Below are 27,278 nucleotides of genomic sequence, written 5' to 3'. Positions count from 1 at the left end.
TAGTTGTCTGCTCTGGTGGACATCGGGTCTCCAGTATTACTAGTTGTCTGCTCTGCGGGAAGATCGGGTCTCCAGTATTACTAGTTGTCTGCTCTGCGGGAAGATCGGGTCTCCAGTATTACTAGTTGTCTGCTCTGCGGGAAGATCGGGTCTCCAGTATTACTAGTTGTCTGCTCTGGTGGACATCGGGTCTCCAGTATTACTAGTTGTCTGCTCTGGTGGACATCGGGTCTCCAGTATTACTAGTTGTCTGCTCTGGTGGACATCGGGTCTCCAGTATTACTAGTTGTCTGCTCTGGTGGACATCGGGTCTCCAGTATTACTAGTTGTCTGCTCTGGTGGACATCGGGTCTCCAGTATTACTAGTTGTCTGCTCTGCGGGAAGATCGGGTCTCCAGTATTACTAGTTGTCTGCTCTGCGGGAAGATCGGGTCTCCAGTATTACTAGTTGTCTGCTCTGGTGGACATCGGGTCTCCAGTATTACTAGTTGTCTGCTCTGGTGGACATCGGGTCTCCAGTATTACTAGTTGTCTGCTCTGGTGGACATCGGGTCTCCAGTATTACTAGTTGTCTGCTCTGGTGGACATCGGGTCTCCAGTATTACTAGTTGTCTGCTCTGGTGGACATCGGGTCTCCAGTATTACTAGTTGTCTGCTCTGGTGGACATCGGGTCTCCAGTATTACTAGTTGTCTGCTCTGGTGGACATCGGGTCTCCAGTATTACTAGTTGTCTGCTCTGGTGGACATCGGGTCTCCAGTATTACTAGTTGTCTGCTCTGGTGGACATCGGGTCTCCAGTATTACTAGTTGTCTGCTCTGGTGGACATCGGGTCTCCAGTATTACTAGTTGTCTGCTCTGGTGGACATCGGGTCTCCAGTATTACTAGTTGTCTGCTCTGGTGGACATCGGGTCTCCAGTATTACTAGTTGTCTGCTCTGGTGGACATCGGGTCTCCAGTATTACTAGTTGTCTGCTCTGGTGGACATCGGGTCTCCAGTATTACTAGTTGTCTGCTCTGGTGGACATCGGGTCTCCAGTATTACTAGTTGTCTGCTCTGGTGGACATCGGGTCTCCAGTATTACTAGTTGTCTGCTCTGGTGGACATCGGGTCTCCAGTATTACTAGTTGTCTGCTCTGGTGGACATCGGGTCTCCAGTATTACTAGTTGTCTGCTCTGGTGGACATCGGGTCTCCAGTATTACTAGTTGTCTGCTCTGGTGGACATCGGGTCTCCAGTATTACTAGTTGTCTGCTCTGGTGGACATCGGGTCTCCAGTATTACTAGTTGTCTGCTCTGGTGGACATCGGGTCTCCAGTATTACTAGTTGTCTGCTCTGGTGGACATCGGGTCTCCAGTATTACTAGTTGTCTGCTCTGGTGGACATCGGGTCTCCAGTATTACTAGTTGTCTGCTCTGGTGGACATCGGGTCTCCAGTATTACTAGTTGTCTGCTCTGGTGGACATCGGGTCTCCAGTATTACTAGTTGTCTGCTCTGCGGGAAGATCGGGTCTCCAGTATTACTAGTTGTCTGCTCTGCGGGAAGATCGGGTCTCCAGTATTACTAGTTGTCTGCTCTGCGGGAAGATCGGGTCTCCAGTATTACTAGTTGTCTGCTCTGCGGGAAGATCGGGTCTCCAGTATTACTAGTTGTCTGCTCTGCGGGAAGATCGGGTCTCCAGTATTACTAGTTGTCTGCTCTGGTAGAGATTGGGTCTCCAGTATTACTAGTTGTCTGCTCTGCGGGAAGATCGGGTCTCCAGTATTACTAGTTGCCTGCTCTGGTAGAGATCGGGTCTCCAGTATTACCAGTTGTCTGCTCTGCTTGAAGATCTGGTCTCCAGTATTACTAGTTGTCTGCTCTGCGGGAAGATCTGGTCTCCAGTAATACTAGTTGTCTGCTCTGGTGGAAGATCTGGTCTCCAGTATTACTAGTTGTCTGCTCTGGTGGACATCGGGTCTCCAGTATTACTAGTTGTCTGCTCTGCTTGAAGATCTGGTCTCCAGTATTACTAGTTGTCTGCTCTGCGGGAAGATCGGGTCTCCAGTATTACTAGTTGTCTGCTCTGCGGGAAGATCGGGTCTCCAGTATTACTAGTTGTCTGCTCTGGTGGACATCGGGTCTCCAGTATTACTAGTTGTCTGCTCTGCGGGAAGATTGGGTCTCCAGTATTAGTAGTTACCTGCTCAGGGGGTCCTGTATTAGGGTTAACATGTTTTTTTTTGCGTACTCTCAGCGTATACGTGGGGAAAGCTCCTGACGTATACACAGAGTGTATACACTGACGTATAGCAACAGACTGAGGCATTGTTTGTGCCTCCATCGGACCACTACACACTAGGCATTATGGACAGACTTGGAAAACTAGGTCTTTTCATCCAGCTCACTCCTGCTGAGCAACATATGCGCTCATTGGAGGCAATACAAGCCTATGAGGAGCAGATGCAGCATATTGCACCCCACCTCAAGGTGTGCTGAGCGCTTACGTTGCATAAGGACAGTGACATCACTGGGGAAACACTCCTCTCTTCATTCAGGGGGAAGAGGGCTCCCTGGGCGATGTATCCAACTGTATAAGCATGTACATCTGTGCCATACGTTGTAAGGACATATCGGACTGCCCCAGACGTGTCCTTACAATGTGTGGCAAATAACATGATGTGAACCCAGCCTTAGTAGATGTCTGCTGGGATCACGTTTCTGACGATTTACACTTTTCTCTGCATTCAAGGGGAGGAGGGCCCCCAGGCGATGTATCCCACTATAAAGCATGTACATCTATGCCATATATATTTACCAGCTATGGCTGCAACTGCTGCAAACCAGTGTCTCTACTCAGACCAGGCTTCTGTTTTTGTCCAAAAAACCCAAAAAGCATGCGTTTTTAACGGACTGAAAACGCATGCTTAAAAACGGAATAAGAACGGGTTCAAAACGCCACGTGTGACACCACACAAAGGCTGCAGACACACGTTGCTTTTTGTTGTGTCTTTAACACATGCGTTCACAAACAGCTGAAGAGGAGATTTGCCTAAATACATTGTTGTCAACATTGCATTTCCAACCTAACCAGTACCTAATGACCGCCATAGAATCCCGATAGGGCGGTCATTAAGGGGTTAAATGAAAACAAAACGCAACGTGTGACCACAGCCTAAAAATAGGATGCCGCCTGCGTGTCATTCTCATATTTCCATATACTTGGGAAGGCACTGGTCTTAAACTCTGCTAGGACTTGACCCTGCTCCAAGTCCTCTAAAGCCACCACGCTCATCACATTCATGATGTGAAAAATACATAAAATCATTGTGCCAACCACCAAAAAAAACACAACACACAAAAGTAGCCCAATCATATATTTCCTACCACTGCAGTACGGCCACTTGTCCGTCTCATAGCCATGCTATTACAATAAAACACATTACAGAGTCACTTAAAATTGGAGCATGCTACCGCTGGCATGCCTTGCTTCACGCTCTTCCTGCTTGGAAAGCAATGTGAATTCCCACATGACATTTCTGGAAATTATTTTTTTTTTAACTCAATAAGAAAGCTCAGCACGTAGGTTTACATAACATTTCCCATTTAATTAGATTCTGGAGCCCATTCCCCCCTCCCCCCACTCCCCTTTTATCAATAGAAAACAGGAAGGATATTGTCCTCTCCTGGCACTTTCTCTGGCATCACCAGCTCTCACGTGGCTCACAACAGGAAATGCCGGAGCCAGAAGAAAAGACATACAGGTGTTTTAATTGTGTAAAGGAAGGTCCAACTCCATTTTTCCTAATAAATAAGCAATAGATGCTTTTGTCACACAGGCTATTACTGCCAAGTTCTCTTGGTGTGTGCCCTGGAAATCTAATTACATCCATATACAGTAGTCAAAACTTTATGGCTACATTTTTCTGAATTTCCAAACCTCAGGAAGGAGGTAAAACACTTAAAATACAAGCTATCTTTGGCATAGAAATATTAGGCAGCCAGATATCGACTACTACTGTCCTGAAACGCATTTTTTTTACATCTTTGAAGTCCTCTCAGGCAGCATTCACATGAACGTATGCCTGCCGTAACCATATGGGTATACGTTCGCCGCGATGGAGAGGAGAAGGGGTGACCCCTCCACTCTCCATAGCGATGGATGGCTGCATCGTATCGCTCCGTGTGCCTTTTGCCGGCCAGTGGGGGATGTATATATGGCCACAAGCTTGTAGCAGTATATACGTACCCCAAAGGTCGTGTGAATGTAGCCTTTGTTTTTTTTCTAAAGTCTTTTCTTTCCCTATCTTGTTTATATTTCTACAGTTATATCATGTATCTTTCTGTCTTGACAGCTTAGGGAGGTCAGGTAGAGTTCTTAAATCTATGTAAAAATGTGAATTCCTTTCAATATCCTGAGTAAAACCTGCTGCAAACATGGACATGCTGAAATAATTTGGTAAAGCTTTTTTCCACTTCAAAACTATCTACATATACTATGAAATGCTGCTTATTTTAACTCCACGATAAATCCGCATCTGATCATGTTCTAACTGCGTTTGTGGCTGAACAGGGGAAAGGTTCCAGAGATGTTCACTATACAGGACAGTCATGCCATCATATAAATTCTTCATGAGTATGTAAGAGAAATATGCCTTCACACCCATCTATTAATAGACCACTTGGGTCAGTATTTGGCATGAATATTTGTAGGCCAAAACCTTTAAACCAAATATCTGCAGTCCAAAATTAGTGATTTCGACCTGTAACATGTCATGGCAGTATTTAGGCAAGTATATTACATCCATATTTGTAAGTTCACACTTTACTGTATAAAGTATAGATACAAATTTTTGAAGGCTTTAAAAATCCATTACATGTTTTTCAGAAACCACATGTATTGTATTCAATTATCAACAAAATCTTCCAGACACCAAGACAGAAAATATCAGGATGTTTAAAAGGTGCACTGCATACTTGGGGGGCAACTTATCACCACATTGTATGGTGTCTTACGTTCTCAACTGCGACAAAAATTATAAAGGTAGTACAAGAAACCAGACAACGTGGTAATAAATCCAATAGAAAAACTATGGAAGGAACTAAAGCTCAGTTTGGGCGTTTGACACAATATATGACGACGGACCGGGTAGAATCCTGTGTCAAGGGCTTAATACCTTGGTGGGTATGGGACTCCTTGCATTATATCAATTAATGATGCAAAGAGTCCCTCTGCTTCCCTGTTAAATGGTGGCACGGGCACTGTAATGAATTACATTCCAGCAATGTGGTATATACTGATATAATACAAGGCAAGTTTTGCAAATCCGTGACATAGGTCTCTGTTTGGTCTGTGATCACAGGTTGATCATGGACTGTGAAACAGTTAATGTATGTGCGTGTATGGAAAATTAGTAAAATAATCTATTTGGAAGCTTTGATTATATCATTTTGTGGCCATGCACTAAAAAAAAAAAAAAAAAAAAAAAAAAAAACTAAAAACCTTACTGATCATCTTTACAATGAAGTAGCACAATAAAGCTCAGATGTTTTTTTTTTATCATGCTCCATTGCTAATGTATAAACCACATCTGTTCACTACCAGGTAACTGCGGACAAGAATATCTCTAGGAGTGAAAGTACAATAGATCTACAACAGAAACAGGTTAGTGCTTTAAGATGTTCTAATAGACTTCTCTGCCCCTGCTACGAGTACCCAATATCATTTGGAAATTAATGCTGATGCTGCACAGAATGGAAAGGAGCTGGAGTATATTCTTTGTTATATCATAAACTGATTTACACTGTATATGCCATTATTAAGTAGATCGATCTTTGAGTGAACTTGAATGCGATGCAGCTTCTGTTCTAGAATGGTTCACTGACGAGGTAAATAATGGAGAAGGGTGAAATAAGGATACTTGTCGTGAGGAAAAGAATTAGATTTCAATTCGGGAATAAGGTGTGGCTAAAACTTCCTGGCAGTCCTCAGCATTTCTATGCTGATCTCACTGAAAAGAAGAATCCTATTCTTAGTCACTATTGCAGATTTCTTTTTTGGGAGCCAAAACTTTTTCTTTACTTCCAGGTTTTGCTTTCATTTTGCGTCTATTGCACTTTACCTCATGATTTAACTATACGTAACAAACATAGAGTATTATAAAATATACAAAACAGCAAATTGTTAGTTATTTAGTTTAGGGTTCATTCACACGTGGTATGCCTGCTTGTGCGGGCATACCGCCGTGTGCTGGAGGTGAGGAAGCTCTATCTTTTTGCAGTGGGCGGCGCGGATCTGTGGCATATATGTGTGGCACCGTACCCCCGCCCATCTCCATAGGAACATATGGGCCACGGCGCCGTAATACGGGAAAAGATGGGACATGTCCTATATTTTCCCGGGCTACGGAGCGGTACGGTGCCGCACTGTACTGCTCCCTTACAATGCCGCAAGCCCATAGAAGTGTATGGGGGACGTATATCGGCCATATATACGTCCCCCATACATGTGTGTGAATGCAACCTAACAGTAACAAACACCACATGTTTTGCATGTAATCAAAATAACCCATATGCCATCGGCCCAAGCCCCTACCTGTTGCATTTCAACAGGAACCTATTTGGCAAACTCTGTGCAGCGCTGTGTAATCTGTGTGCGCTATATAAATAAAGAATTATTATTATTAAATGTAATATGTGAATACAGCTTTGAACATTGAGCTTCTGTACAGTCCCTTACCACAGCTGTGAGTTGATTCTATTCTAGTGAACAAGAAGCTGGCTAACCTACAACAACTTTTGTATTCAAATTAACACCCTGGTGTACCAAGGGTGTCCCTCTAACTCCCCAAACCCCTGGATGCCTCCATCATGAGGCTATTGATAATAGCAAATGAGAGGGAGATGGTGCAACATTTATTGAGCAAAGAATAGAATAACGCAAATCAAAGACTACAAAAGAAAGAGGCACAAAGAAGGTAAGCATGCAGAATACAGAATATGTACTGAAAATATGTTAAAGTTAAATTAACTTCATTACATTTTTCTGATACAGTAGAATGTATGTGAATGTGATGTCGAAAGCAGGGAAAAAAAGTGCTTTTGTAATAAGATTTTCAACAGAAACACATGCATAGGATAGGTAACCAATACCTCCCTCCACCCCCCCCCCCCTCCAAAAAAGGGCAATGCCACAGTTTTAAAGCATGCGTTTTCAGTCAGTTTTTAAAGGGGTTGTCCGAGAGCTATGAAAATTAACTAAAGGTGGCCGGAGGGGGCTGCTTAAAAAAAATAAAGAACTACTTACCTTCCGGCGCCCTGTGGGTGCCCCGTGCTGCTGACGCTCCGGGCGCCATGTAAACAAACATGGCCGCCGGAGCAGCACAGGACTCAGCTTCTGGCCAGCTGTGGCTGGGCACGCCTGTCCGTCCCTATTCACAGCATTGTGAATGCGGGCCAGAAGGTTGTCTGGTTGGGCCGGAAGCGGAGTTCAGCTCTGCTGTTTGTTTACATGGTCGTCCGGACCGGAGCAACAGCAGCGCAGGACACCGAAGGTAAGTAGTTCTTTATTTTTTTAAGCAGCCCCCTCCAGACACCATTAGTTAATTTTCATAACTCTCGGACAACCCCTTTAATACACAAGCGTTTTTGAATGTTTACCATGTGTTTGACTGGTTTTAATCTGTTTCAAAGCTGCTTACACTTCTAGAAATGAAGATGAACGGGATAAAAGCAGCCAAATGCATGGTAAACATTCAAAAACGCACGCGTTTTTAAACGGGCTGAAAACATGCTTTAAAACAGTCCAAAAACGCAACCTGTGGCATCACCTTTAGGCTACATTCACACGGACGTATGAAAACGTCCGTATCCGTACCGTTTTTTTTACGGGTTACATACAGACACATTCATTTCAATGGACAATATGTCCAACCATTTAAATTGACTTTTTTTTTTACACTGGACCGTACCGTACCGTATACTTGCCGTATAAAAATATAGAGCATGTCCTATTTTCTCCCGTATTTCAGTTCCGTATGCCCTAGAAGTCTATGAATATAAAATACGGGTCACATACGTGCTGCATACGGATGAAAAACGTCACGTATATACGGGCTCATACGGCCCGTAAATACGGGACTGGAGAAATCACACGGTCGTGTGAATGTAGCCTTAGGGTGCGTTTACACATTCCGGGGTTTTTTTTTCAGATGAAGTTTTTCAGATGACTACAGCCAAACGTAGTGGTTATCACATGACCTGCCCAGGCAAGTGCAGGACAGGTGATGGGGACATGTGATCAGCGGCCATCTTCTGTCCTGTGTCTTCTCCACAGGGAATAAATCATAGGTCTTATTATAGGGAAATTAGTATTTTAATTCTTCATTTTAGTGTATGACCACAACATTTTTCTGCCAAGTGGAGCAAAATTGTGAATAACAACTAATTACATATTAGCTTATATTTTATTCATGCATTTGAATATGAATTGTGCTTATTCCTGAAATACCCCTTTAACTTTTGCAAGAAGGGCCCTCAGTCCTATTGTTCCATGAGAATGTTTGCACTCTGTAATGTCTTTTATTTTTTATGTTCCCTATGAGTTGTAAAGCGCTATGGAATATGATGGCGCTATATAAATAAAGATTATTATTATTAATGTTGAGTCAGTATCAAAAGGGAAGGGTGCATTGCTGGTCTCTACACAACACACCATTAGTCCTTATTGAATTGGTTTACTCTTATCCAATTTTTAAATGTATTTGAAAGCTCCATGTATGGCATCACATTAAAATCCATTATGGAAAATATGATCCTTTCAATCCCGCCTAGAAATAAAACACATAACAGAGATGGAACTAATTAAGTTCACTAAATGATTCTGGTCATGCACAAATAGGCAGATTTTTTTCCTCCAAGTCTCAGAAGTTTATATAAAAGAAAGTATTCATCTGAAATTGATCCATTTGGAGGAAGAAAGAAAATAAACATCACAAGCTACTTAGAAACCATGAAGTAATATACGTAAAATGCTCCAATTCAAAATTTTTTACTTTTCCAACACAGAAGTCCTCATTTTTGGAGAATGTTATGAGACTTAGAAGTTTAGATGCGATTTTTAATATTTTCTAACTGCAAAATCATACTTTTGATGGACCTCATCAGCTTTCAAGTCACTTTGAGAGGCCTAACCTATTATCGTTTAACCCCATAAATTACACCATTTTAGAAACTATACCGCTCAACATATGTGAAACAACTTTTCTGAAATTTGTTAACCCTCTAATTGTTTCACAGAGGTTAACACAAAATCAATCAGCTGCAATTTTGAAATTTTTACTTTTTTTTGGCTAAATTAATGTATTTTTCACATTCTAAATGGATAATATACCGAAACACTCCAAAGTGTGATACACAGTTTTTCCAAGTATGCCAATGCCTCATATTTGGTGGCAATCTGCTATATTGGAACACACCATGGCATTGAAAGGAAGGTGCGGCATTCAGAGAAGATTTGTATTGTTTCTTTTTTGCCCTTTAGCACTCAGCATCCGATATATTAGACGCAGAGCTGATGCCGGATCAGCTTGAGATCGGAGCTGGGCCAGCATCAGAATACAAAGGATGTCAGCTGACACCTCAGCGTAACGTCGGTGGTCGGAGTGGGCTCTGATCGCGGGTGTTTAACCTGTTGAATGCTGCGGTCAGCTTGACCATGGCATCTAACTTGGCTGCCAGGGGTCTCTCACCCACGATCACTCAACCCTCCCCATGCCGTCTTCCGGGGAGGGGTGTCATGGCAGCCCAGAGGTCCAAGAAACATCATTATTAAACCCGCTTGAACATCGAAGAAGAAGAAAAAAAACCACCAAAAAAATTATGATTTTCACATATTTCATCCCGCAAATAATGCAATAAAAATTGATAAAAGATACATTTGTACTCTAGAATGATCTCATGCTGCAAAAAAAAAAAAAAAAAAAAATTAAGTTAATAGTAAGAAATAAAATGGCCATGCGATTTTTTGTTTTCACTTTTTGGCTGTAAATTATTAACATATAATCCAAGTTTTTCAGCACAATTTTTATGCTTAAAAACCCCCACTCTGGTATATAAAAAGAATAAACTCCGTACTTACCTTTCCGACACCCCTCTCCCCCCACATAGAGGTCCTCTTCTTGATTCCTGTTCGCCCAGCAGCAATGGGTCCCCACGTGCTGGCGGTGAACAGACTACAGTGTCAGCAAGCTGCAAAGGAATCAAGAAGAGGACCTGCCGGAGGGAGGGGGCGTCGGAAAGGGGATTACCAAGGTTATTTTTTTTTTTTTAAATGCGCTGGCAGTCTATATACTGGGGGGCAAGGGTGGGCAGGCTGGCTATATACTAGGGGGCGACCAATGCATTTCCCACCCTAGGCTTACACAAGAGTCAATAGGTATACCAGTTTTTGTGGTACCTCGACTTATATTCAGGTCGGGTTATAACGTATTTTACTTTTGCATATGCTTCATGCTGTGTAGAAAAATAGAGCTCAGAACAATGTCAAGCATTGTATATTAAATTAAGTACATTACAAGGCTCGGACTTGATGCTTTTTCTTTCCCCTATACCAACATCACATCAAATTCACTATGTCCTTCGCCATTATACCACACCATGATCATGTCCAACGCAAAGGTTGGAAACTCAGTCTTGCTAAATTCCCCTCATTGTTTCATATTCTGGTGCATTGTCATACTCTTCTGGTAAATCATTTTTAAATTTCTGATGCAAGAATCATTTATATGTATACACATATTATAGCATACAACATATGATAAGCAAAAAAAAAAGTAACCAATACTCATCAACAAACACAGAACAGATGGATAGATTGTATAGAAAGAATCAAAACACTGCCTCAAAATAGCAGATTGTACCCATCACCAAAATGTACCAATAATTTTATATACCCCTTTATATACCCAAAATATAAGATCTGGATCTTTTCCTTTTAAATGATCCCCTTCCACTTATCATGGCTGACTAGGGTCTAGTTTATCTATTGTACTGCACCAGTAGACACATACTTCACACAGAACTCTGTGCTGTGTACACTGGGTCTGGAGAAACAGAGCCATTTCATTACAGGACAAAGGAATGGTGCTATTTTACTGCCAATATAAGGCAGGGTTATAACACTACACACACGGGGGAATTTATCACCACGTTGTCTGTTTTCTTGTGTTACTCTGAGACAAAATGGAGAACGTAGTACAAGAAGCTGGACGACATGGTGATAAATATCCCACATACAGTATACTACCTGGAGACATTGCAGAAAGGAAGAGTGCAACTCCAATTATAAAAAAATAAAATACAACAGTAACATTTACTGACATTTCTTCTAATTGGTAAATGTTAATAAGTAGAGTGCACAGGTGATGGGGGGGGGGGGCATTGGGGTGGGAGAGGAGTTCAATTAAAAAAAAAAGTTACGCTGTACCAGGCAAGTGGAAGTAGTAAGCACGCCACTGACTGGACAACAGTTTTTTATTTTTTACAGCCCCCCCCCCCCCCCCCCGGACAGTTATATATAGTTTGTTTAAAGCCCAGACAACCCCTTTAACATTAAAAAGGTCTGATCAGGACCCCCCACAGATCATGTAAATATGGGTTCTGTTGTCACTCGTTTCTTGATCAAGCATGAGACTTTTCAATTTAATGAGACTACAGAAGATATCAGAGCGTAGGGCCTGCCAATTTCTGACAATCCCTTAGTATTGATTGGAGCAATGGAATGCATGCACACCTGCCCCTCTATCAATTACTGAGAATGGGACCCCCACCTTCTTGTTAGTGGTGATACCCTCAACAGTCAGTGTGATATCCCCTATCCAGTGGCAGATAATAATCAAACCTGATACAAATCAATAGAAAATCTATACAAATACTATGCAAAATTAGTGATACACCGAAACATGAACATTTACAGTGGCGTATGCCAAAAACCGTAATTCAGATTTTTTGAAAAAGGCCTTCAAAAATCATGACGCAGAGAAACAAAACAGAAGGAATAAATACAAGATAAATTGTAGGGTAAATTAAATTATTTGAAGATAATGATACTGAATATTACATGGAATATTGGAACTGCAGAGCTATTGAACATTAATTAACAAAACGTTGCCCAGGCACAGATCTGATGCATATATGGTAGCACTCCCCCAGTCCCCACATTGCATAGTACATACTCTGCCAAAGAGTTTTTGTATAAAAAAATAGATTTTACAGAAAAAAAGATATGTTATATTGTACCTTTTAATGCCATGTGCTCTGGGAATGAGCACTTGTCCTCTGGGAGTGGCTATAGAGGAGGGTTTCCTAACCCTTGGAAAACTGCTCCTCCATGTGTCCTTTTCAAATATTAGAAAACACCCACCCCCCAGCTTAGCAACGCCCCCTCGATAGCTACTCCTGACATATAGTTATTCATATATTTGAAAAGGACACAGGGAGGAGTGGTTTTCCAATGCCAAGTCACAGAGCACATGGCATTGAAAGGTACTATATAACATAGCTTTTTTCTGTAAAAACTATTTTTATACAAAAAAAACTCTTTGGCAGTGTATGTACTATGCTGTGTGGGACCTGGAGGGTACTAAAAATCACTAAATCTATCACCAAAGACGAAGCTCTAATATTCCCTGATGAAAATGTTATTCTTTATCACCACACTCCAGCTGCACCCGAGAATAAGAAGTCTCTAATAGTAATTCATGAATGACTACTGCAGTCTAAGAAGTACACAAAATGCAGTGTGAGATATTCATATAAACACACACAAATGAACTAGACAAAGGAAATGTACCTAAAATTAAAAAAATTCCAAAGAGAAGCGGCATTCCAGCAGTGAGAAATAGACATTGCTGCTGCAGGTGAGAAGTGGCAGGCTCCTATTAACAGAGGGGAACATGGATTTCAGCATTGTGACCTACTGTACATTCTGTTGCCTGCTATAATTTGATATTATTTGTGACGGCAGAGATTGATAGCTCTCTCTTCTCTAGGCAGTGAGGCGGTAAACCATATTCTCTCCACAGCCATTTAGCATATTGGATGAGACTTGCTTTCCAATAGGTTTTTCAAGTGCTGTATTTTCCTGCAGAGTGCAGCAGAAAAATCCTTTGTTCTGATATGTGACTGTATCTTGTAGACGCACTTGTAGGTCCTTAGCGGATTTTCAGTAGATACAAATGTCCAAATTTACATATGGAGATATTGACAGAAAATCTGAAATAACGTTTACCGCAAGTTTAAAAAAAAAATTATTAAAAAAAACCATAAACAATTAATCCTTGTTGTCATTGCTAACAATGGTGCGAACACTGAATAAGGAAATTTAACATATCCTCAGTCTACAGTTACAAAAATACAGGCAGTCCCCGGGTTACATACAAGATAGGGTCTGTAGGTTTGTTCTTAAGTTGAATTTGTATGTAAGTCGGAACTTTTTATTTTATCATTGTAATCCAGTATGTAAGCCAAAACTTTTTTGGTCTCTGTGACAATTGGATTTTTAAAGGAAACCTACCACTTAGTATGGCAGGGGTAAGCTGTAAGTACCGAGCACCAGCTCAGGGTGAGCTGGTGCCGGTACTTACTTTCGTTAGTGTTAAAACCGCGGTATCGCGGTTTTAACACTTTTTAAACTTTAGGGCAGAAGACACTTCGGCGCTGCGTGCGCACGATCGTGCGCGCGCCTCCATAGGAAATAGTGGAGATGTTGCGCGCGCACGGTCGCGCGCAGCGCCGAAGCCCCTTCTGCCCTAAAGTTTAAAAAGTGTTAAAACCGCGATACCGCGGTTTTAACACTAACGAAAGTAAGTACCGGCACCAGCTCACCCTGAGCTGGTGCTCGGTACTTACAGCTTACCCCTGCCATACTAAGTGGTAGGTTTCCTTTAAAAATGTTGGATTATCATAAGAATCAGAATTAACACTAAAGCTTCATTACAGACACTTGTGATAACTGTTACCGCTGATCATTGTAGCCTAGGACTGAAGTACAATAAATTACCAATATCCAGAGGTCCGTTTGCAACTAGGGGTCGTCTGTAAGTCAAGTGTTCTTAAGTAGGGGACCGCCTGTATAACCCCTTACAGATTTCACCAGTATAATGGGGCCTATGGTTCTAGGAGCAGTACTAGGGCATATGTTGTACACGTATTAGAAATGTAAAGACACGATAAGCAATTTTTTAATATGAGCAGATGACCAGCAGATGTATGGTACATTGAGCTTAGTCAAGGACAGCCACATTAGATGTAGCTCAGCTGAGCCTGTGGCCATTCAGTGTGCTCAGGGAACAAGAACAATATACTGTACAAGTGAACCCTTTCCCATTCAGTTCTGGCTAAGGGCCACTTAGGGGCTCCAATGTCCATTAGGCATTTATGATTTAAAGGAAACCTACCACTTGTAGTGGCAGGTTTCCGATGGAAATACCGGGCACCAGCTCAGGGTGAGCTGGTGCCGGAGCTTATTTTAGTTAGTGTTTTAAACCGCGGTATCGCGGGTTAAAACACTTTTTAAACGTTATAGCCGGCGCAGGCAGGTACGCGCTCGGCGCTTACCGTGCACGCGGCTCTCATTCACTTCCTATGTAGCCGCGTGCACGGTAAGCGCCGAGCGCGTACCTGCCTGCGCCGGCTATGAAGTTTAAAAAGTGTTTTAAACCGCGATACCGCGGTTTAAAACACTAGCTAAAATAAGCTCCGGCACCAGCTCACCCTGAGCTGGTGCCCGGTATTGCCATCGGAAACCTGCCACTACAAGTGGTAGGTTTCCTTTAAAGCATGGCTATAGACACTAAAGGAAACCTACTATAAGGATGTTCGGTACCTTTCTATCCACTAAACCCTACACTGCCTTTTCCTAAACGTTTAACCATACCTAACTAAAATCATATCTTTTATGCAGATTAACTTGGAGTAGCCGTAGAGCACTGCGGGGCCACGCACGAAGACTCATAGGTGTAGACCCCAGTGTTCGGCCGGTCTACTCCACACCTAAGTAGCCTCTGATGTAAGGCTAAGTTCAGCATATATCCGTTCTTTATCTCCATTAAAAAAAAAAAAAAAAAAAAAAGGTTGAAAAATAAAAGGTAGATAAACTGACAGTAACTGATGACATAGGGTATCAGTTAAATAAACTGACATCAACGTTTCCTTGTCAAAAAAATGGACACTTGTCTTTCAGTTAGTGTTAGTTAGTATTCATTTATTTTGAAGAATAACTGTTTCAATTAAATTTTTTTTACTTTAAATACATTGATCTATAGCTTCTATATCTGTCTATCCATCCACCCCTCATCTACCTACTGATCTCTTATTTCTATTTGCATACCTATCTTTCTTTACCTCACATTTATCTATAATCTATCCATTATCTCTTTTTCTATCTACCGTATATATACTCGAGTATAAGCAGAATTATTTTAAACCAATTATTTTATACCATATGCAAATGGTGTGCACTGCCCCACAAGATATAATTTATTCCTTTTCCGGGGCGGGTAGTACAGCCCCGAGTGTGCTCCGTGAGGTGGTTATGTTTCTTTTAAAATTTTGCGCTGAGCCAAGCATAAGGTTTAAAAAGAGCCTGTGACGTCACCGGACTGTACCAGACGCCCCAAGGCGTAAAAAAAAAAAAAATATGTCAGCGGAGTCCGGTGGGGTTCTTCAGAGCACCACAGGCTAATTTGCACATGATAGAAAATAATTTTTCTCCAAAATGCGGCCATAGAAAGTTATGAGAAATGTGTCATGGAGAACACAGGGACGGGATGGTGAGGCGAGTAATAGTCATCTACCATCAGCTTAGCCTATGTGTGTCCCAGCTTCCTGCACTGCTACCTAGTGTCTGCTAGAGCAATTGTATACTTGTATGGGGGCTCGGGGTTTTTTCTTTCCTGGGGGTGGGGGGTGGGGGGGGGGTGGGGAGGGGGATTAAATGCAGTTTTTAACAGCATAATTTTGGGTCTCATGAATCCTACTGGTGAACCTTTTCTGTGCAGTAGATTACATAAAGAAAACTGAAGTTTTTACAATATTTTCTGCCTTTGTCGTCGAACCTAAACAACATAATTTCCAAGCACCATAACTTTCTTAAAGCAAATCTACCATCAATATGCATCATAAGCCAGGACCAGTTACTCAAAAATATAGGGGCCCTGACTGTGGTAATCTTCTTATATTTGTTATTCATGTACTCTTTTCTTTTAAAATAAATGTATACAATTATGCTAATTATACTGAGGGCTCTGGTGGGCATTTCCAGAGTCCCTCAGTGTCTTCTCACAGGTTGTTACAACGTGTAGCACAGGTGTACTCTCCTCCTACACTTAGGGTGTGGTATCATGGTGATACCATTACAATGGAGAGGTGATTTGCCCAATTACATTACTATTAACATTTGTTAACGTAACCAGTGTAAAGATGATAATGTGTTAACAAAACAAAAGTAAACATTGGTAACGTGTGCGTTAACATTGCGTTTGCATTGCGTAAACGCAATTAGGCAAATCCCCTTTCCTCAGCTGTTGTAATGCGTCTCAAAAAGCAATGAAAACGCAATAAAAAACACACCGTATGACCGCACCCTTACAGTTGCTGCTAGATTAGTAGGAAGAATGTCATGAATAACAAATATAAGAAGATTACCACAGTCACACTGCCTGAATCTGAGTAAATGCCCCTGGTTGCTCATGATGGATTTTGATGGCAGATTTCCATTAAATTTCGTTTTGTCAAGGTGCCTGTGTGAGGGTTTTGTTGAAGACCTGTAGATTTCTACACACAGAGTTCATTAGATTTTTTAAATTGTGATTTATACAATTTTTGTCTGCTAAATTTCCATTTTGGCATAGTTTATTTATGGTCTTCAAGTTTTTTGTCGTACAGGATTAATATCATAAACGGTCCTTTATTGGACAACGGGCTGCCATATGACACCATTGGCACCCCACAATCACTGCTGCTGGATGTCAATGGGCGACAGAGGGAGCATAAGCTTAAGCAGGATGATAGGTCCAGCAATCATCTTCTGATGTGCAGCCACAACAACACTTATATCACACACATCTGATTACTCTCTATGATACTAACAAGCTGTGTGACTGGTCAGATTTATGTCAACTGGAAATAAACATTGAAGATTTCTACAGAATGACAGCAAACAGATCTAGAAAACTGTGAGGAATTGATACAGAAAGTAACAATAACATTAATTTGTCGAACTGGGAATACCCCTTTAAGCTTTACTGTTAATCCTTATGACAACCCAACATTTTAAAAATCCAATTGTCACAGAGACCAAAACCGGTTACAATTCTAAAATATACAGTTCAGAGTTACATACAAATTGAACTTAAGAACAAGAACAGGTGACTGCCTGTACCAAGCTGATGGTTACAAAATGTAGTTTAATCTTAGAGTATGATTCTATAATCTGAAAAGAAAGCTCATTCACACATATTTTAATTCAAACAGAGGATTTGGCAGCAGGCACAGCCAAACGATAACCAAAATGTTCTCCAAAGAACAAATGGAAAGGTATCATGCAAATACAAGTCTGCAGATTGCTGCACAACAGGACAGCTACTAAAAGTAGCACACAGTTTACCTAAATAATCCAACTGTTATTTTGACAGTAGAGTCTGGAACGTAAACCACATGGCATAGATGGCAGGTTGTCAGGCTGCAATGTGCACAATGCCGGCTGTAGCCTTAGAATGCCAGGACTGGATGCAAATAACCTCTGAAGTGGTCAAGCCAACAATGTGCCCCCTAGCATGCAGCAACTATGAACACAGTTTGTATGGGTTTATCATATGGGAGTAGCATCTTTTCACCAAAAAGGTCCACTTTCTCCAACCTAAGATTACCCTGGAGTTCCCCTGGACCTAAAGAGCTGCCCCCTTATATACACTGATGACAGTCAATGCAGGAGGTTTGGAGACTGTATTACAGATTCAGGGATTCATCCCTAAAACAATTTGCTAGGGGAGTTTATCCAAGCTCCTGGTTACACCATTTACAATTGCGGAGCTTTCTGACATCACTAGCCGCAGGGGAGTATATTCACACCAAACCTACCCAATTTGAGACCCTCTGTCTTCAGCGACAGGTTCCACCTCATGGCGTCTCTTCTTTATAGAATGCTCTTGGAGTATGATGGGGAGAGTCTATCATTACCATATAGGAAGGAATTGGAGTAGGAATTAGGAGAGAATTTTACAAAAGAGCTCTGGGAGAAAACCCTTATCTTAACCCTTAAAATGCCAGTAAGATCCAAGAAACTATAGGACCCTTCTGGCTCCATCATATATTTCCCACTGCTTCCCCCATTTGTTGGAGATGGCTGCTGGCCCAGGGTTCTATGCTTACTGTTTGGTGGGACTGCAAGGTGGCTGCCTCTATTTGGACTATCTATCTGGAATCTCTAGAGAGAGATTTGCGGAGCAATTGGGAACTTGTCTTCAGCCATTGTATTATTGTTCATCTTCGAGACATCAAGAAAGGTCTGCTTCAACATTTCCTGGTGGCTATGAGACTGGTGATCCCCAGGATTTGGAAATCTACGTCTCCACCTACAGAGTTAACGCTGCATGTAGAAACTCAGGGTTTTAGACAGTCATCTGTTGGATACATACGATAACACATGGCCCAAATGGACTATGTTTAGGAACCTTTCTTCTCCAACTGGCTGCAAGCGGCTCCTTAATCCCCGGCTGTGTCACTTGAGCCTTGCTCATTAACTATGGTCTTGGTTAACTTCCCTTTGCTATGGTGAGGAACAACTTACTCTCTCCTTCTTTCTCTCCCCTTTCGTCCCCCTGTCCAGTTTTGTCCCCCGTATTTTGTTTATTTTGCTCTCTGTTTATAGTTCTTTGTTCTGTTCTTCACTTGAGCTGGATGCTTGATTGAGTTTTATTTTCCATCCATACTTCATGATGGGGCTGTGACCCAAACACCTGACCCATCATGTGGGCTTCGTGTTCTTTTTTTTGTTCAATTGTGTGCTTTTTCCCTTTTTTTTTTTTTTTTTTTAAAAAATAATTCTATTGAATCATTAATAGTCATCACAAATAGACATTTAATAGACAATATATAGGAGGGTGATAATGGTCTCAAGAAAATAATAAAAATTCAAAATGTAACTAATCTTTTAACAAACTTTAAAGAAATAATTAGTCCATTATGTGTAAGTGTAACCATTTCTGGTCACTAGGTGACTTCTAGTCTTCACTGTATACATATTATATACATTGTATATATTATGTATAGAGTTTAAAGCATAAAATGGGGTTAGAAAACGAAGAAGAAAGCTGGCACGGCGCTATTATGGAGAGGGTCCTCTGGTAAGTTTTAATTGTTTATTCCAAAAACTGTAAACGCGTTTCGGGCGGAACGCCCTTCTTCAAGTACAAATGGAAAAAGGTAGCCGTTGTGCGCTGGATCCATTCTGTGCTGGAGCACCAAGGTACATAACATAACATTTCAGGGGGTGTATTGCCTATACCCTCCCTTTCCATACATATCCCTCGGATATTTTCATTTTATTTTAAATTTAGTTTTCCCATTTATCCTACGATAATACACGAGGTGCCGTCCTCTTGTTTTGCCTCTTTCCCCCCTTTTTTTGTTATAGTATTTATATGTATAGAGTTTGCATGTAATGACACTATCTTCTTCTGTCATTCTTGCTAGCAAGATGGAATTCAGCAGATATTTCAGTGAAAATTGTTTACAAGTAAATGAGGCAAGATAATGAAAAGGAAAAATTATCTATAGAATAAGTTCATAATCTCAGTTGTGTGAGTCTCAAGTCAGGAGCCTATACATTTTAGGATATAACAGTAAGCAGAAAGCTTTGATCTCGGTGTAGTGGTTGGGACAGGTTACTGCAGATTAGCTTGTATTGATTTAAATGGGAGCCAAGCGTCAATGGCACAGTTTAGCCATTACACAATGATAGGCAAATTAACCCCCAAAACTAAACATATTTTCATAAATTGCCACTAGAAAGAATTGTACCAATATCTACATTGTCCCTCTACATGACTATAAACTTAATCAAAAAAGCTTTGATCCTAAAGCTTTATGCAAATGGACTGAGATTGGTCCAATGAGCCATTTTCATATTTAGCTGTCCAGCTTACTTTTGAGTGGGAGGTACAGCCACAGCCCCCAGTGCTTGTCTGTCAACCTGTATAATGTTGTGATACTCCTGGTGCTGGCGCCCCCTGCAGCCTTTGTGTGATATAGATACTCCAATACACATTACCGACAGCCTGTATAATGATGTGACACTCCTGGTGCTTGCTCCTCTATGTGATAGAATCCCTGTGAGCTGCTCTTACAACTAGTGGTAACAGCATTAGTTACAGAGACCTGATGACAGGTGTCCGTCTAATGCACCAAAGACCCTTTTAGGGCCCATTCAGATGGTCATATTTGGTCTGGTGAACCTGGCTCAAAAACTCTTGTCTGAATTGAACTTGCAGCATCATTAAGATTTTGGTTTCAGAACTAATGTATACATTACTCAAATGAACTATGTACATGAGAGAGTAGATACATGGTAGTTCTGAGAACTGGTACAATTTGATCAATGCAGTATAGCCAATTCATTTTTTAAAGGAATTTGTGAAAATTCGGAAATGTCCTTTAAATGTCGGTTCTATTCCTGATCTAAGGATTTTGGCCAGGGGTGAACAACCTTTATTCCTTCAACAACTGCATTGTCACACCGCACAAGGGGCTGCAATAGTAACCAGTACCCCAGAAATTATAAAGACTACAGTGCAGCAATGAATACGACCCCAACAAACAAATACTGCATTCAGCATAGGCAATAATAGTGGAGACCCCAGAGAAGACAAAAAAAATTGGCAACTACAAAGCAGATATAGTGGGAAGACCCCAGAGTAGATGACAAAGACTGGAGACCCTCCAGAGCAGACAAAAATTAAAGCATTAAGATAAGATAATCCCCACAGTGGGAAATTCACAATTATAGGCACTACAGAGCATTACAATGATCAAATAGACAAAGTCGTTTGTTTTGAAGAAGATTTATAAGGGATTGACTTCAGTGTTAGCACAGGAATAGCATGAGCTTCATGTGTTCTACCCAAGGGTAATAGCCACATGCCATTACACATCTATCACCAGTACATGCTAGCTATATGCACATTCCTACATGTAAGAGCAGAGCCCAGAGGAAGGGGCTCTCATTTATTGACACCTATCTTGATTTCTGTCTAAAATTACTGGGTGTCTATAAGAGTGATAGCAAATCAAGAGATATGTAAAAAAAAAAAAAAAGTTTTCAAACATAAAGCAGATTACTTACTACTACTTTTTTGCATGTAAGTGAAATGCAGTATTAATTCACTAGCTTTCAACTATTGGGAAACTTAACTCCCAATTTGTCCAACATGCAACCATTGGAAATTAGAGCATGTTGGTAGTTGTAGTTCAAAAACATCTGGTGGGTTTCAAAATGCACTTCACCAAAACAAATGATTTTGCAGCCATCAGGAAGATTTTGCAGCTATGGACATATCCAAAAATAGCATTTAATGGTAATATAAAAGCCACATCATCTGTTGATAGTTTACCATATATGTTGTAAACATTTGTAGTTTTGATGGACATAAGTAACCCAAAAACTAAAAGACTATTCAACATGCACAAAGTGACAGTTCTGCGTTGATCTAGGCAAGCAGAAATTTAAGAGGCAAAAGCTGACATCAGGCTTCCTACCATCATAAGCATGTGCTGGGTCCTGCAAAACCCTTGATCATGGGACAAAAAAAGTAAGTTCTGATCCTTCTGCGACTACTTAGGATACGGCCATAAGTACCGCTAGCGCTGCGCTTACAAGCACAGTGGTAGCACAATGGGGGGGGTGCCTTGGCCCAAATGCATTTGTATTTGCAGTAAAATGCATGCGATTTTTTCACTGGAAATGCTAATGAGGCACGGCCCCTTGCACTACGTGCATGTGTGACCGGACCCTTAGGGAGTGAAAAGGTTCTGCAGTCGTTTCAGAGAGAGGGAAGTGTTTTCCTGCAAGCATATGTTCAAATTTACCATTTGCCTTTTCCGTGCAAACAATCCACAGTATAAGGCTAGATTCACACTGCCGTTTCGCGCCGTACCGTAGCACGGTGGGCACACTGCAGCTCGCGGGGAGAGAAGGAGGAGGTGAGCGCTGCTCACCCCCGCCGCTCTCCATGAAAACATATGGCTCACGGCACCGTATGCCGTGAAAAGATAGGACATGTCCTATCTTTTCACGGGGTGCGGAGTGGTACGGTGCTGCATGTGTGCTGCACAGTACCGCTCCCGTAGGGCTCCGTGCGCCCATTGCTATCTATGGGGGACGTATATTGGCATGTCGGCCGTTTATATGTCCCCCAAGCTGCAGTGTGAATATAGCCTAAGGCTTTTTTCACACAAGCGTAGGCTGGGACCTGGGTGTAGAATACATTTGGCTGGATGAGGTGAGCACTTCTCACTCTATATTGAGGTGTGGTGACGGGCTGTATGCATGGCATTTTACACCCAGCGAAGGCAGGGTATGGTGACACGTGTGTGCTCACCATACCATGCCATGCACTTATATGGCGATCATGCGCTACCTGATGTTTGTATGGCTAGCATACACTCATCATATACTTCTTGTGAAAGAGGCCTAATACAGTAGCATTGTAGAGTATGGGATATGGTTTGTAAAGCGCTGCGGTATATTTCTATTATAAGGGATTGATGAAAATCACATATACTCATTACGGAAAAATATGCAACTAATTGCTGAAGATCATTTGACAGAAATCAACCTTTGAAACGCAAGGGTTGAGCTCCATCCCTGGTCTATGGCAAAATTGTGGCATCAAACACATCAGAAACCAACCGACCTCAGCTAGTTACCGCTGCTTGCAGAATGGTTGTAGACTTTCTAAACCTGATCCCAAGGACATGACCATGAATGGACACTACTGATCTGCAGATGAGGTCTAAACAGTGGGAGCTTTAGTGATGCACAATTTTTACCTTGGAAGATCCAAAAACTGAGCAAAAAAAAAAAGGGTCTAAACAAAGGAAGCAACTGGAAGAGATTTCACCTACAAAAACAAAATAATCAACTTCCTACAGAGTGGATGGCTATTTCTCAGGTGAAGGTTCATGGAGTATTCAGGTAAAACATGCAGGACTTATAATATTTCTTTTGCTGTATTGCCGTTTTCTTTGTGATCCAATAAAATCTTAAGGTTTCGTAACCATTCTTAAGGTGTACGTAACCAAGATCTTCCCAGGAAGGTTACCATGGCAATATTAAAAGCAGTAGTTAAAAAGAGTTTTTGATCTATATTTTAAAAAGGTACATGCAATCTAAGTACCAAATACACATGACAATGTCCAGCTGAGAAAAATAATTTACTAGGAAACAAACAATAGAGAAGTAATTTCCATTCTCTTTCATCAGTAGCGGTACAGTACTGCAGAACACAATGCCCAATACTGAAGAAATGACACAACACCACTGTAAACTGGTATTTCCAGCGGCAATTTTAAGACATGGCCACAAGACGTTTACTTATCAGGAAAACAGGGTCATGTGACCTCAGTATGCCATACCATGTCGGGTGCATCACTCATGAGGTGGGAGCCTCGCCCATGAGGTATATTTTCACAATCGAATGCCACCATAGTTACCAGGTAGGTGTGTTGGCCACTTTCCCAACTGTTCTTGTAAATGTCACACATGTAATGGTACAAGGGTACAAAAAAAGTAAAAAATATATATATGAATTCAACACAATGGGTGAAAGAGGCACCATCCGCTCAGTAGATGTGGATGTGATCTCCAGCAATGTCACACTTGTTTAGAACAGGTATGACATCGAAGAGATTTCTGCAATAGTCTCCACTGATTTCGCGACCCGCTCCAGACACGCCTAAAGTGGTGGGCATGTCGGAAAATCTGGCATGCATTGGCATGCATAATAAATCTTCCTCAATAAACAGAATTTTGAGTATAATGGTATAAAGAACTGAATGGTAATTCTGCAGCAGTCCAGCAAGAATCAGGCGCTTGCTGATACTGGCTGGATTCTGGTGCGATTTGGTTTAGCCAATTTGCTGCAGCATCTTTGCAAAGATTGAGTTCTACACCCTAATCTGCAGCAGATAGATGACATGTTTCAGATCCGCTGCATATGTAAGGTAATCCCCCCAAAGTATCTCTACAATGGAGGCACTAAACAAGGTGTGAACCCAGCCTAAAATTGACATGCTGCAGGTATCAAACTGGGACCACGGTGTGACGATAGACTTTGCTGGTAGTAATAAGCGGCACATTTTCTGCATGGACTTACAGCAAAGAAAATTGGCAGTGTACTTTCTATGAATATATATCACTTGGAATCTTTTTCTGGAGGTTTCAGACTTACCGTACACCACCATTCAGTATTTTTCTTTATTATAAGTGAAACAGCCCTATGAGGAGCCTTGAGCTTTTTTTTATTTTTTATTTTTTGGTATAAGTCGCCTGATTCTTCCAACCACCAAGCAGTTTTCATTTTCCACAGAACACTAGAAAAAAAGGAAATCTGATGGAACAGCTCCACCAGGGCCCTGCTGTGATTTTAGATTTACAGTATAACAAGATATTTCAATAGAAAATACAAATGAAAGGCCCAATTTACTTTTATTCAAGTTTAAGCTTGTGTTCCTCACTGGAAAATATGTGAAGTGTGGAAGATTCTGCCAGACTTCTAGATTAACACTTTATGGATATCTTCTAGAGGCTCAAGTAGGACTGTAATGGATGTAGCCTGGCTGAATGTGGACCTTGGCACACCAGGGCAGACGCCAGCACTAGGTATACCTGTCAACCAGAAATCTGGCACTAGGAGCTGCTTACTAAAGTGCTAAAACAAACGCTGCAGTGTTAGAATGATAGTGTTATCTGAAACCTCCGATAGTGCTATCTAACACTGCGGCGGAGTGCGATGTAAACCCCGGACCACTCTCAAAGCGGTCCGGTGTATTCATGAGCGGCGGGATTGTGGGCAGGTTTAGGGGCGGTGACTGCCCCATGACACGTGGCAGTAATCGCCAGCTTATGGAGCATGTGGGGCGGTCCTGGGAAGAGGCAGCGCCCCCTCTGTTAATTCTGCACAGAAAAGAATAAATAAATAAATAACAGATGAGCCCCATTTAATGTTTATGGAGATCACCTGACATGTCTGAAGCTGAAATCATAAAAATAGAAAAACACATAGGCAGTAGAAATTGTTTGCGAGTCCCTGATCTGCACACATAGCAGAATGACTGCAGAATTTACCCAGTGGTCAATTCTGCACAGAATTAGCACCCTTAAATGGGTTGTTCCTCTGCAGGATCACAACTTAAGGGCTTGACAGCTGGGACATCCCGCTGATCTGTATGGTTTGCATAAAGTTTCACTATGAGGCACCATATTCTATCCTAAAAGCATGCCATGATATTTTTCTTACAGGCACATGAATGGTGGAACGGATGGACAACAAACAACAATGAAATTTCCTAATCCGCAAGGGTAGAATAGAGTCAGCTCATGTGAATCAATGCACATACCATGCCGAGTATACAGGCGGCAAAGTTCTCCTGGTTGTAATGCAGGCACTATTGTTAGAAGGTACTATGCTATACATCACAACCCTGGAATCAATTGAAGGTGCAATGGGCGTACTGGAGGTTGGACCTTCACTGATCATGTTATGTCTTGGTGAGGCATTGTAATATTGAACCACAAGAATTTACTTTCAACAGTATCCAGTATACAAGTGTCACTTCAACACTAAATCCAATGCATAATCCAAATTATCAGGAATCAGGCCTTTAGCATCTGTCCATATGTATTGCTATGGTTTCCAGAGCCCTGTGTGTGAGCCAACTGCCGGAGTTACAAAACTCAGTGAAGTTATATTTCTGCTGGAGTATGCGACTTGGACGGTCTTTATTGCCATCATTGGCATGTGAATGGACTTCATCAAAAAGACATTGGCTGCAAACAATGGACCATGGGTCAGTTTTTGCAGCCAATGAAAAGCACATGTTTGTGTGCAGGTAGCCTCAGTTCACTTTTCTGGGAGTTCATTTCTTTATTCTTCTATGTTAGAAGATGTGTAATGGAGCCCAAAGCTTCCAATTAACTATAGGGCTACTATAAGGATGCCTGACAGTTTGGCCAATGTAAAAATCTTGAGTGCAGAACTTTTTTACCCAGTGTTTTAAATGAGATCTACAATGGAGCCCCCAGTGCAGATGTGAACTGAGCCTTACCAGGATGGGCTACAAAACAACAAAAGTGCCTAGATGCTTGAAGTAGTGATGCCACATTGTGTGCCCACTGCAGCTTAATACTGGACATATAAATATGAGGAATGTCACCCAAGCTGACATCAAATACTAAGTTCTTCTATTAGGGAAGAGAATAGAATAAGGTTAACACAAGACTAATGGAACCCTCATGTTTACCATCAATTACAAATTATGGGCATTCCCATGAGTGTAATATTGCACTACACACAGCACCAACATACTTTTTGTATATACTGTACCACCCTAGCCTGACGAACATCAAGTTTGCAGCCATGCAGACCGAGCACTACTATCCTCAATCACAAAAGGATTCCTTCCATCATGCTTGTGCTATAGAGGCTTTGTTATACAGTAATGTTTGTAGAAAAAAACTGGAAGGACAACTAATAAAATAGAAAGGTGTATTTCCTGTAATTAAAAGATATACTGGAAATTGGAAGCTGATTATTAAAATACTACTTTGATATTAATCACATTATTTTCTAAGGCATTCTGTATTCTAGAGGTACCGTCCTATAGAAGGAAAAGTGGTGCCTCAATGGGAACCGCACATGGAACGCCTTCAGGTCCATGGGATAAACCTCTGTGGGTGCAGCTTTACCACTGGGGCTCCCTGCACATAAATGTTCTTATTATCTCTGTGCCATCTTAGATTTCTATGCCCTCGTACACAAGGTTGCTGTTTTCATAGACACATGTACGAGTCCACTGCTAAAGACGCAAAGCACAAAGTAGGTGATATTGCTGTCCTGTTTGCGGCTTGGACGGCATTTTTTGCTGTCATAAGCCAGTGAAACTTCACACAATGATGACATACAGCCCGCAAACAATGGACCGTGGATCGATCGGTTGTGGTCTGTGCACTACACGCATTG

At 41.5% G+C, this 27,278-nt stretch overlaps 1 protein-coding gene across 3 annotated transcripts in view; it reads right to left on the bottom strand.

The window, feature by feature from the left end:
- Nucleotides 1-27,278, bottom strand: part of REV3L (REV3 like, DNA directed polymerase zeta catalytic subunit) — a 109,798-nt gene that overhangs the window by 80,939 nt on the left and 1,581 nt on the right. The gene's annotated exons all lie outside the window — the stretch shown is intronic.

Source organism: Engystomops pustulosus, chromosome 3 (genome assembly GCF_040894005.1).
Source record: "Engystomops pustulosus chromosome 3, aEngPut4.maternal, whole genome shotgun sequence".
NCBI lineage: Eukaryota > Metazoa > Chordata > Amphibia > Anura > Leptodactylidae > Engystomops > Engystomops pustulosus.
The sequence above is the reverse complement of the archived record's forward strand: the minus strand, read 5'-3'. Positions and strand labels throughout refer to the sequence as shown.